The 11,283-nt window shown below is 44.7% G+C and overlaps 1 long non-coding RNA gene and 1 pseudogene across 1 annotated transcript; both read left to right on the top strand.

Moving 5' to 3' along the window:
- Positions 1-466: 466 nt before the first annotated feature.
- On the top strand, positions 467-2,786 carry LOC120595279 (uncharacterized). The gene is made up of 3 exons (XR_005650783.1): positions 467-1,573; positions 1,876-1,956; positions 2,186-2,786. It is a non-coding gene; the product is annotated as an uncharacterized LOC120595279 (long non-coding RNA).
- A 3,076-nt stretch (positions 2,787-5,862) lies between these two features.
- On the top strand, positions 5,863-5,981 carry LOC120596876 (uncharacterized; annotated as a pseudogene).
- The last annotated feature ends 5,302 nt before the right edge of the window (positions 5,982-11,283 follow it).

The raw sequence follows: 11,283 nt of genomic DNA, 5'->3' as shown, positions 1-11,283 counted from the left end.
AAGTTTGGCAAAACACCAACACATTCTGAAGTGGCCTTAAGGGTAAACAGAGGTTAACTTTACTTTTGTCAATTGTATGCAAATTTAAAATTTCCACCTTTAAAGTTTTAAAGAAAATAAATCATTCCTGGGAAACTAGTTTTACAATGAATTATTTTTGGGTCGTTGCCGCTTTCATTTTTATATTTAGATTTGACATTTGTCAGATATATTTATGGACAAGACAGACTTGTAACTTTTTCTATAGCGAAATCCAGTCCTTAAAGATACAGAGGACAGTATGGGAGAGAACACACCACTTGAATAACGGTTCTGGTAAATACTTATTTAAGTCCAATTTTTCTATAACCTATATAAGATGAAATTATCACAGAGAAGAATAGTGAAAATAGATGCATTTCATTGATAAGGAAGAAATCCTTCCGATGAGCCTCTGTAACCCAGCCTTTCAGTTCCTATTTCATGGTAGAAGCAGAAATCTGGGCCGGGTCTTAAATAATTCTGGGTGTGTTTGGGGCCAGAAGTAAGATGAGGAGGACCTTCTGCCTTCTGGTTCTCTGCCTCCTGGCTTTGCTATTCTGCTTTTTGACTCTATGACAGGACTGTGCCAAAGTCTTCCCAACTCGTGGACATTTAGAGGTCAAATATTATTGTCCAAGAAGGACTCCTCGTGGTTAACTGGGCACAAATTCATAACCAGAGCCTAGCAGTCATTGCTGACAGAGGCATCTCACACACTTTGCATTTTAGGGGAAAGCCACAGCCTGGTTCCAGCTCCCTGCACTCTGCTCCTGCCATCTGAGTCAATCCTTAAAAAGGAGTTCCTGGTATTGTACTTCAACCAATTGACTGAGACCTGAGCTGTCCAATCAGAACTGCTCAACTTTATCTTCATTTGCATCTTTCCTGACCAATCAGGCAACTCCATAATCAACAATCGGAACACCGTAATTCCGACCAATCAGGACAGAACTATTAGAATCAATCAGACCGTGCAAATTTGGATTTGCATAAATGTAGACCAATCAGAGAGTAGGGAGGGAATTTATAATAATTTGCCTCACTTTTGTCTCAGTGGAGTACACTTTTGGTTTCCACCAGAGGCTGTGTCTCTGCATTTCCAAATTGTTTACCTGAATGAAGTTTCTCCTTTTACCACACCCCATATTGGGGACTCCTGTTGGCATCAAGTGGTGGCAGTGACCTTTTGCTGACAAACCACAATAAGCACATTCCTAATGTTGGCCCATCTTAGGCTCTGATGAGTGGCAGGAAGGTGAACATTTTCACCCAATTGGAAAGAGCCGCACCCTGTGAAGGGCTCTTAAAAGCAGGCCCATCAGGCCCACCCGCACTTTGACTGTCACAGGGAAGGTCTCTCCCTTGAACTTTGAGATGGACTCCGGCATGAGAAACTAAGACCCTCACGGCCCCTCCATTGGAAGCCCCACTGACCAGCACCCCCTCATAAAGAACTCCTTTGAAGAAAAGGGCTCAGATGAGGAGAAAGCATTCGAAGAAGAGAGCAAGACTTTCTCTTCCCAGTTAAGAGAGAACAGCACCCAAAGGCAAGGTAAGAACTTGGGCTGTTTCCGTGGAGGCCTGAGGGAGGGGTGGGGGGATCCGGGACCCCGAGTGTTCGCAGTTGGGTTATATTTGGAGATAGGTGCTAGGAAACATCACCTAGCCCTCCAGGGGCTTCTCCAAGTGTGCCAGTGATGCTCTGGAATCAGGTGCTCCGGGCACACTTGACGCTGGCTGAACAGCTTCAGCTTCAGTTGAGGGAAATGACCGCAAATGTGGGTCAGGGATGGACTAGGGGTTTCTGTGTACATGGAAGGAGGCCAGTCACCTAAGAAACTTCTTTTTCTCCAGGGTCAGAGCCCAAGACAGACAAAGAGGAGAATTCCAAGGAAACCGAATTCAAAGGCAGAAAGAGCTGCGTTGCTCCATCGGGTCAGGTTTTACTTGCGGGGGCGGGGGGCCAGGACATGGGCAGCTCAGTCTCCCCCTGCAGGGAACTGGGTGCTGCTCTTGGCTGCCCGGGCCTCGAGGATCCTGGACTCTAAGAAGAGCTGGGAAATTGGTTTTGGTTGCAGCCTTGGCTCCACGTGTGTCCAGGACGGACTAGTCTTTCCAGAGTGCCCAGGTTGCAGAGTCAATGAAACTCTCACTTTATTCACAGAAGCAGAACGCTGCTCCAATCGGGAGAGCTCCAGGAGGAGGAAAAGCAGACCCAGGGACAGTCCCCGCGCTACAGCAGGTTGAATGTTGCTCTTTGGGCCCGAAGTGTGCCCATAGAAAAGCTGAGAATATTTGGAGCGCGCGCACGAAGCGGGGTGTGCGCTGGCAGCAGCGGTTTGAGACTCTGGGACCCAGAGACAATTTGGGGCCCCAGGATGGGTGAGGCGCCACCTCCTGTAGAGATGTGGGGTCGGAAAAGGAACAAGACATTTGTGGGGTTCCTGCGAGGTTGCAGGGTGAGAATTGGGAATGGGGTCCCCTGGGAATTAATCGGGCGGGTCTCTCACCCATGTGCTACCTCCGCAGGGCCTCTCTGGGAGAAGAGCGCAGTGTGACTTTGGAAAAGAAGACTCGAAAAGTCCCTGATGCTGGCCACAGCAGCGACTGCGAGACGACTCGGGATGTCTGCCCCAGGAGAGCCCAGAGGAGGCGCACCGGGTGCAGCAAGCGGCCGAGATCCAGGTCCCCAGGAGTCCGGCCGCCTCCACTCCAGAAGTGCCTGGTGACCTCCCTGCGTGCAATGTCTGAGGCCATTTATCAGAACACGGTCCGGGTGCAGAACCAGCGGGTTCCTTCCCAGCTGAGCTGGGAGCAGCTCTCCATGCTCTCCCAGATCCGGGAGCGTCTGTGCGCCCAGGTGCAGACAGTCTACACCATGGCCACCCAGGCGGCCTATGTCTTCCCTGCTGGCTCGTCCCAACTCCAATGCCGGGTCCCCGGGGTCCAGCTGGAGACGGGGAAAAAGCCCAGAGCTCCTCCTAGGAGGTAGACATGGGAGGGTTCCCCTCTTCCTGCGACAGGAGATGGATGAGGCCGCCCATGCCTGGAATTAAGGCTCAGCTAAGGGCACTGGTGCCCATGCAGCAGATGAATATCTTTGAATACCCAACATTATTTGAGAATGGCAACAAATATCTGGGTGAAATTCTTACATATTTGGATATTTAAAAGTAAAGTCAACAAATGTGTCTGTCCTCCCCCTTGCATTTTGAAAAGGCATTCCTCCCTCTCTCACCTCAAGTGCATGGAGAGCTGATGTCCACAAGCCTTTAATAGATTTAATTCTGTGTGGAGAATGTATCTACTTGCGGGTTGATGAAGGCATGGTGAGATAATCATGGCACTTGTTTTCCGTTTAGTTAACTTCATATTAAATAGTTACTGATTGTATGTATTTATCCTTTAGCGGCCTCATATGATATGCTTAATTGTAGATTTTCTTCTATTTCATAGACTTCAATGTGTCTTATTTTATTAGAGGACATTAAATCTAACATAGTATGTTGTCATTTGTTTCATATTGTATCTTATTTTATAGAGATTTTATTTGCATTTTATGTAAGAAAAATAAGTGTTGGGATATTGTTTTCTTCTTGACCTTTTTTCCATATTACATAGTGATGAAATAAATATTAATGTCTTCATGTACTGCATATTGTAAATAATTATATATTTACCCATATGAAATTTGTTTTAGTGCACGTGTGAGTTTGGAGGCTGTTTTCTTTTCACTCCTACTTCATCTGCATCTTGTCTCTCCTTCACCTAACAGCTCTTGTCCTAAGTAGGGAGGGCAGGTTTCATTCTAGTGGATGGAGCCAATTCGATGACATTACAAATCACTTTGAACATTGACATGGCTTCAATATACAGAACAAGTGCCCACAGAAGTACAAAAGTTGCAATAAGCAAGTTATATCGCGAGGGTAAGGATGTAATTATACACAAAAACGAACCAACCTAGTAATGAATCTAACAAAAACGAAGTTTAAATATGAGAAAAAGCATAAAAAATTCCCTTTCGTTCTCTTGAGCCCTGACCCTACTGAGTCCAGGGTCTCTGCATTCTGCCGAAGAAATACACGATTACCTAAAATTTTTGGTTTTTTGAACAACGTGGAGGCATTTATTCATCCATTCTTTAGAGTTTCAGCACTAGAATGAGCAGTCATAAAGAGAAGCTGTGAAAAACAGATCAGCCAGTATCATCTTTAGAATTTACACAGGATACAGAAAAGGAGCTAGTAACTTGCATATTTCAAATAACAAATTATTAAAGGTATAAGTGATGCTATTAAAATGTGAAAAACTAGTTTTACTATGCACTTTTATTGTTCGCATGAAGATCAGACATTTTTATCACTACTCTGAAAATATTTCATGATTAATATTTCACTTTAACAGCAAAGGAAATATCTCTAAAAAGTACACTTTTTACAAGCCTCTTTATCTGCATTTGACACAAAGCAGTAACAGAAAACAAAAAGGTTAAAATATATAATTTGAATTTCAAGTTAAAAATAATTTTCCAAATAACTGAGAATAGTGTTTAAAACTAATATTGAAATTATACTAATGACATCAGCAAATTACAGAATGCCATCCAGTATGTCTCAAATATATTGGGATTTATAATTTATCTCAGAAAGGGTGGTATAGAATGACAAATAAAAATTAATTTATATGTACACAAGCAGAAATTTCTCTTCTTTTAAGGCAGTCTCTGCCCTCTACACTCACAGCCCAGGGCCGGCCCCAGAACGTTCTGGAATCCAGGACACTGTGGCATCTCTGCGTTCAAAGTGAATGGGGAACAGAAGTCAAAAATTATGTTCTGGTGTGTAGTTAGTATAAAGTTGCAGACTCCGCACAAGCAGTTTACATTTCGCATTCCGATTTCCATAGACAACATCGACTCTTGCTTGATTAAATGAGAAGCAGTAACTGGGGCCTCAGCCGCTCTGAGATCAACCACCGCCCCCCACGACCACCGCCGACAAGGACCCGGTCCCCTATCCCCAGGTCCCAGCTCTCTTCCCTTTTTGTCCCCAGGACACGCGCCCCTATCCGATCGCCCAAAAAGTTTTCGCCTAAACCATTTTCACCTCGTTAGGAGGAAATATTTGCGTTTGCAATATAAGCGCCCTAGCCCCTAAAGTGGAGACCAGTTCGGTGGGCAGGAGGACAGACGGAAAAGCGGTCCAGGAGGCGGGCCGAGGCCCAGAGCCCGGGCGTCCAGGCCCCACTCCCACTACGGACACGCCCCCTGACCCCGCAGGCCCCGCCTTTCCGCGCACGCGCGGTTTCCTGCAGTCCCGGAAGCGGATAACGCGGACAACCGGCCACAGTCACGTGTGGGAGTCCATGTTGTTTCTGATTTAGACCTACACGTCGCTATCCTCACGGCCCCATCCTCCACCTCAGGGTTTTGGGGTCTGCCCCGTAATTTAAAGTTCCCGAACCCGCTTGTCCCTCCGGCAGTGAGTTCCTCCTCTCCAGTTTCACCATAAGGCCTCCCAGACCTGTCGCTGCTTGCCACCGGGGAGTCTGCGTCAGTTTCTGGTTAAAGTAGATCTGAGGCAGGTATTGGCAGCAACCTATGTTCCTTAGAGGGGTCCACTTAGAACTGACAGCCTACCTCGTGAATTTTCTTGCTGGAAGCCTTGCTCTCACTCTTGACCCCCTCCTGCAGAAAAACCCGGTGGGGCGAAGTCCTTCCTCAGGAGGGCGATGCATGCCTTTCCCTGGCCCCTCCAGGGACAGAACAGGGAAAACAGGGATGGTGGAGGAAGAGGCACGAAGGTATGGACTTAGAGGCTCATCAGAAAGTTTGGGCTGGTCTATAGCCCTGCTACCCTGAACACGCCCTATCTCCTCTCATCTAGGAAGCTAAGCAGGGTTGGGTGTGGTTAATACTTGGATGGGAGACCACCTGGGAAGACCAGGTGCTGTAGGTGTAAAAGAAAGTTTGTTCTGAAAGAACAGTAAAGATTGAAACAGGTTGCAGCAGGGTGGAGCCTGTGGATGAAAAAGGGGTTTTACTGAAAGTAATCTCTAGGGGTAATCTCACCATAAATTCCTAACTGCAGATTATGGTATATAGTGACATTCCTGTCCTATAACTTCTTTAACGAAAAGCTTATTTTTGCATTAAGCAAGCCTGCCTGTTGTTTGTTTCTGTGCATCTAGGTTAACACGACTTTGAAATGCCTCTCTTCATACCCCTCCTAAAGCTTGAGCACCCTCAAGAGAACACTTAATCTTGTTAACTGTCCTGTAATCCAATCCCCATCTTGGCTTCTCCCACTTTCGTGTAATCTTCCTTTCCCTTCTTAATGCCAAATGCATAAAAGAAACTGAATACTGTCATTTTGGGGAAGCATTTTTCTCAGTCTTGAGATCTTGCTTCCAGGTGTTTCTTCTGTTTGGCTCCAATAACTTTTTATAAAAATTCTCCGCAGGTTTGGAAGTTCTTACGTGGACATAGTGTCATATATGACTAACAGACACAGCATAGCCATAATGAAGATTCAGGGCCCTTCATTGCCACTTAAAGTCATATTCACCGGAATCCCTGAACAAATTCATTACTATTAGTATGAGATTTTAATGTTACTTTTTTCCTACTAAACATTTGTATTTTTTTGACCTTTGCTTGGTGTCATAATCAGTAGTGACCATATTGAACTTTATCTGAGCCTTATCATCCTGGAACACAGCAAAGGTTAAAGGTTAAAATGTTAAAGGTTAAAATGCCTTAAAAATTAAAAGTTAAAATGCCTGTAACAAGTCTTCATCAAAATTAAACTGATCATCTCGGGTTCCTGGACTGTGATCATCCTTGAGCAGAGTAATTGGGAACTGTTCCTCCTCCTAACAGCCCCTCCTAAGACTAGGGGACCTCAGGGACATTTTTTGATGAACTGTAGGTCATGCTACCTGCTCATCTACTCCCCGACCCCCTGCTCTTTTCTAGCCTTGTCAACCCCTCGCTATAAGATAAAAGCCCTTTTCTGTCTGACCTTTGAGACCCTTGTAGATCTTGTGGTCAGAGCATTCTCTCTAGTGGAATAATCTTTTGTATAAACTCGCTTCCAAAGTACAGGGTTTTGTTTTGTTTTGTTTTTGATAGTGCTAATTATTATGTGTTCTGAAAGGAAGCAGAGTTTGCCACCCCAAAATATGCCTTTTGGGTTATTGGTTTTATCCCAAAACCAATAAGCTAGTTATTAAGGAACAAAAGACTCAAGAAGAGCCTTTGCTCCTCCTCCCCCTCTACCTGCCTAAATGAATTTAGACAGAGGAACTGCTCGCAGAAGGGTGATATCCTCAGAGATTACTATAGTGCAATATAAACTAGTGTGTGAGCGAGAGGAACCTAGCAAGGCCCACTTGTTCAAAATCCTGTGTTCAATTCTTAAGATGGCCCAGCAAACATTTATTTACCAAACATTTGCTTTTTCCATCTTCATGTGAATTGCCTTCCTGCCTTTGAATTCCCAAACCACAACCCACCGCTTCTCCTTAGCTCCAAAATGTCATATAAATCTGAAAAATATTAAAACTTCATTTAATTAATCTTAAAGGTGGGAATACGGTAATGCCTTGATCTAAAGGCTGGATCAAGGAAGTTGTATTTTGTGGCAAATACACAACTTTTATATTTGGATGTTCTAAATTATGTGAATGACCAGGTGCATTATCTAAAAGTATTTTAAAAGGAAGACATTTTTCCTTCATATAATTTTCACCTTCTATAGGAAAACATTTGTAAAACCAATCCCCAAAAAAATCACTCATCACCCATGCTTTTTTATTTACCATCCAATGAACGAGAAGATCATTAATAATTGTGTTGGTAAGTATTAGTTCTTTGTATGTTGCTAAGTTAAACTATTGTTTTTTAGAAAGAGTAATTCCCAGTAATGGAATTGAAAAAGAAATTGTTGTAGATTCTCGAACAGAGAAACGGGCCACCCAGGCTATAAGCAGGAAGCAGCATTTATTGATGCTGGCACCAGTTCAGGGGATTCTTACTCAAAGGCTGAGCTCCGATTGTTAACACGTGTTGGCTGGAAGATTACTGCTTAACATTTATTACTTGCTTAGGAAGGTTACTGCTTAAAATTTATTACTTGCTGGAGATTACTGTTTGGCTATTGCCATGAGAAAATAGCCTATTAATTATGGGAACATAAACATTCTAGTAACAAGCTTTCTCCTTCTGTACTCCCGCTTGCACACCCGACCCGTGGGTTGACAGGTAATGAATAAGAGAAAATAGACCTTTGTGTTAAGACAGAATGAGGAATGGGATTTAGGGCTTAAAAACCCTGTACCTCTACATTTCAGGGCTGCTTAATTTGGGGTCTGCGTACCCCTGGCAGACCCAGCTGGCTGAATAAAGAGTGTGTTTCCTATAACTCACTATAACTCATGGTCCGTGTGTCTTTCGGGGGCTGGCGGCTACAAGAATCATGGCGGGCAATTTTATACCATCTTGTACTTCCGCATTCCCACATAGCTATAGATATTCCATATAAGGAAGGAGAACATTGTTTGGCTGCCAGAGTATAAGGAAACCGGCTTAATCGTTTAAGCGGGTTTTCGGACTGCCATGTCAGCTGGAGAGTACTGGGGAAGAGTGGGTGGTGCAGTGAGGAACTAACTAATTCTGGCTGGAAATGGTCAGGCAGGGTCAGCCTGCCACAAAATAACTACATATAATGATACCATCTTAATGTAATATGCATATAAAAAGTCTGCATAAATGGGGGAATATTTACCACAAACTGAAGGATGGATGTACTTTACAGGGTTTATTATCCAACTTTACAGAACATCAGAAGTAGGAAACAAATGATTAAAATATAAACAATTTTCGTTTTAAATTGGTCTTTCTAGTTACTCTTTGATAAATGTAAAGTGATTTTGAAATATTTAGAAGTTTTTGACAAATAAATTATGATGCCACAAAAGTGAGTTTGATGCAGAACAGGGCAAATTTCCCCAAGTGACGTGGAGACCAAGCCCTGTACTGAGAGAAGAGGGCCCTTTGGTGGAGAGTGAAGAAAGAATTCAACATATGCCAATGTTAGAGTTAAAAGGAGTTTATTAGAAAAGTGATAACACTCCACAAAGTGTGGTCTCCTCTCAATTCAGTTTATATATCATTCTTTAGTTCCTGTGAGTTATTGTTTAAAAGACTTTGTCAACTCATTTCCTTTGATATGGACTTACAGTGAGAAAGGGGAAGGGTTTGTAGCATGAAAAGGTAAGATTAAGAGTGACAGGCCTGCTGGCAGTTTCTAGCCTTCAATCCATAGATTCCCTGTGGTTTTAGCCATAGGGAATGACTCTCAGTTCCTGTTTCCCCTTCACAGGTGTGGAGAATGGGTCTTTAGTAATCCAGCAGAAATCTCCCTTTGTTCTGAAGCTGTCCTCCTGGCCTGGCTGCAGGGCTGATTAGCAAATGGCAGTCTCTGAATATTGCTTAACATTTTATTTTAATTTCCTTGCCTCCTCCCTACATTAAGTTTACCATTTACCTCCAGTATAGAATTAAAAATATAAAGAACAACTCGGTTTATATCTCTTTTTTAAGTTATTTTTTTTTAAAAGGAGTGGTTGGTGATGTAAATTGTCACGTGCTTCAAGTAGTTTTGAATATCACATTCAACTTTGCATCCCCTGTACAGACAAATGCATTCCTTGCCTAATTGCTTAAATTCTAATTGCATTTGTTCCTGGATCCAAATGTCGAGGGTAGTCACTTAGGGAAAGCCTGCCGCCAGGGAAGCAAACTTGAGCCATACTTTTCCGGCAATAAAGCACAAATACGTTTGGAACAGTAACCGCAAAAGAGATGTGATCAGATTTAGGGAAAGTTCTCCAAACCGCGCATAGCACCAGTTGAAAGAACTTCTCCAGCGCCACGACAGATTCTGCGCAGCCCATAATACACCAAAATTGGGGGTGGTGACCCAATTCTCAGTAATCCCCAACCCGTTCCAGGATAATTTATGAATATTCCTCCAAGTAAAAGTAACACAGTCCCTGACCCCAAAAGGCCACGAAAAACGATATGCCAATAGGCACATCCATTAGCTCTCCGAGTGTGGATGGCCCTTGGTGCATGAAGCTTTCACTTTAACAAACGTTTCTCGGCAAAACTGTTTCGCCCACTCTTTTGATTTCTAGCATGAGAGGGGCAAGGACGCCTACGCCGGTGACACACCATTGCCCTAGCTAGACTCTCCATCGATTTCCCGGTTTCCAGTTCCCAGACCAAGGAACCCCAGAAGCTTTCTCTCCCAGAAAGTGCGTTTCCACTACTACACAAAAAATTTTAACTAAACCATTTTGAACTCGTTAAAACGTAGACATCTGTGGCCCACAGAACTGTACGCTTTTACCTTAAACTTTTGAAACGTCAACTTAGAATAGGCAGGTTAGCAGACCTCCTTCACAAGACATGAAAGAAAATTACACTTCCATTACGAGGTTCCGAACTATGAAAATGGGGGACCCCCAACCTCGCTCCTGCGCCGGAACTACCCCACCCACCAGCGGCCGTATCACCTTCCCGTTTGCCACACCGTCCCGCTGGCCCCACCCCATCTTTCCGCTCTCAGCTCGGGACCGTCCAGTATTCAGGCCACGCCCATTTCCGGAAGTGCTCTGTCCAGGCCCCGCTCCTTGTCCTTTCTTTCTCTCCGAAAGCGCGCGCGCGCGCGCGCAGTTTCTTGCAGACGTCGGAATCCTGTAAGGTGGAGCGAGTGTCACGCAGCCGTCTGTGACCGTCGGTCTTTCTTGTTTAAACTAGCGGGTCTCAGTCCACAGTCCTCCACGTGAAGCCTGGAGATTGCCACCGGGGTTGAAATCCCCACACGCGCGCCTCCTGAAGCAGTGAGTCTCGGTGTCCGGGTGAGAGGTCCCAAACCCCTACAGCTCCGCTGCGGCGTGGAGTCCGCTTTCATTCCCGGTTGAACTGTTTCTGAGGAGGGTTCCCTGTGGTTTTTCCGCTTTTAGGCCCTTAGACTCTACCTGCTGCGTTTTCCCGCTTAAAACCCTTTACTGGCAAGCCCTTTCACCATGCGCCATTTAAAGTCTTGGGAGGTGATTCCAAACCCTTTGCGTCCCATCCCCCAGCTTCGGCCCATACAGGCCCGGATTCTTCCCTAGATGGGGGTTCTGCAGATGCCCGCCCCACCCCCACCCCCACCCCCGTCCTGAGCCTACCCAGCCCCCCATTTAATA

Source organism: Pteropus medius, unplaced genomic scaffold (assembly GCF_902729225.1).
Source record: "Pteropus medius unplaced genomic scaffold, Ma_sr-lr_union100, whole genome shotgun sequence".
In the NCBI taxonomy this organism is placed as follows: Eukaryota; Metazoa; Chordata; class Mammalia; order Chiroptera; family Pteropodidae; genus Pteropus; species Pteropus medius.
Note: the sequence above shows the minus strand (reverse complement) of the source record. Positions and strands in the feature narration are given on the sequence as shown.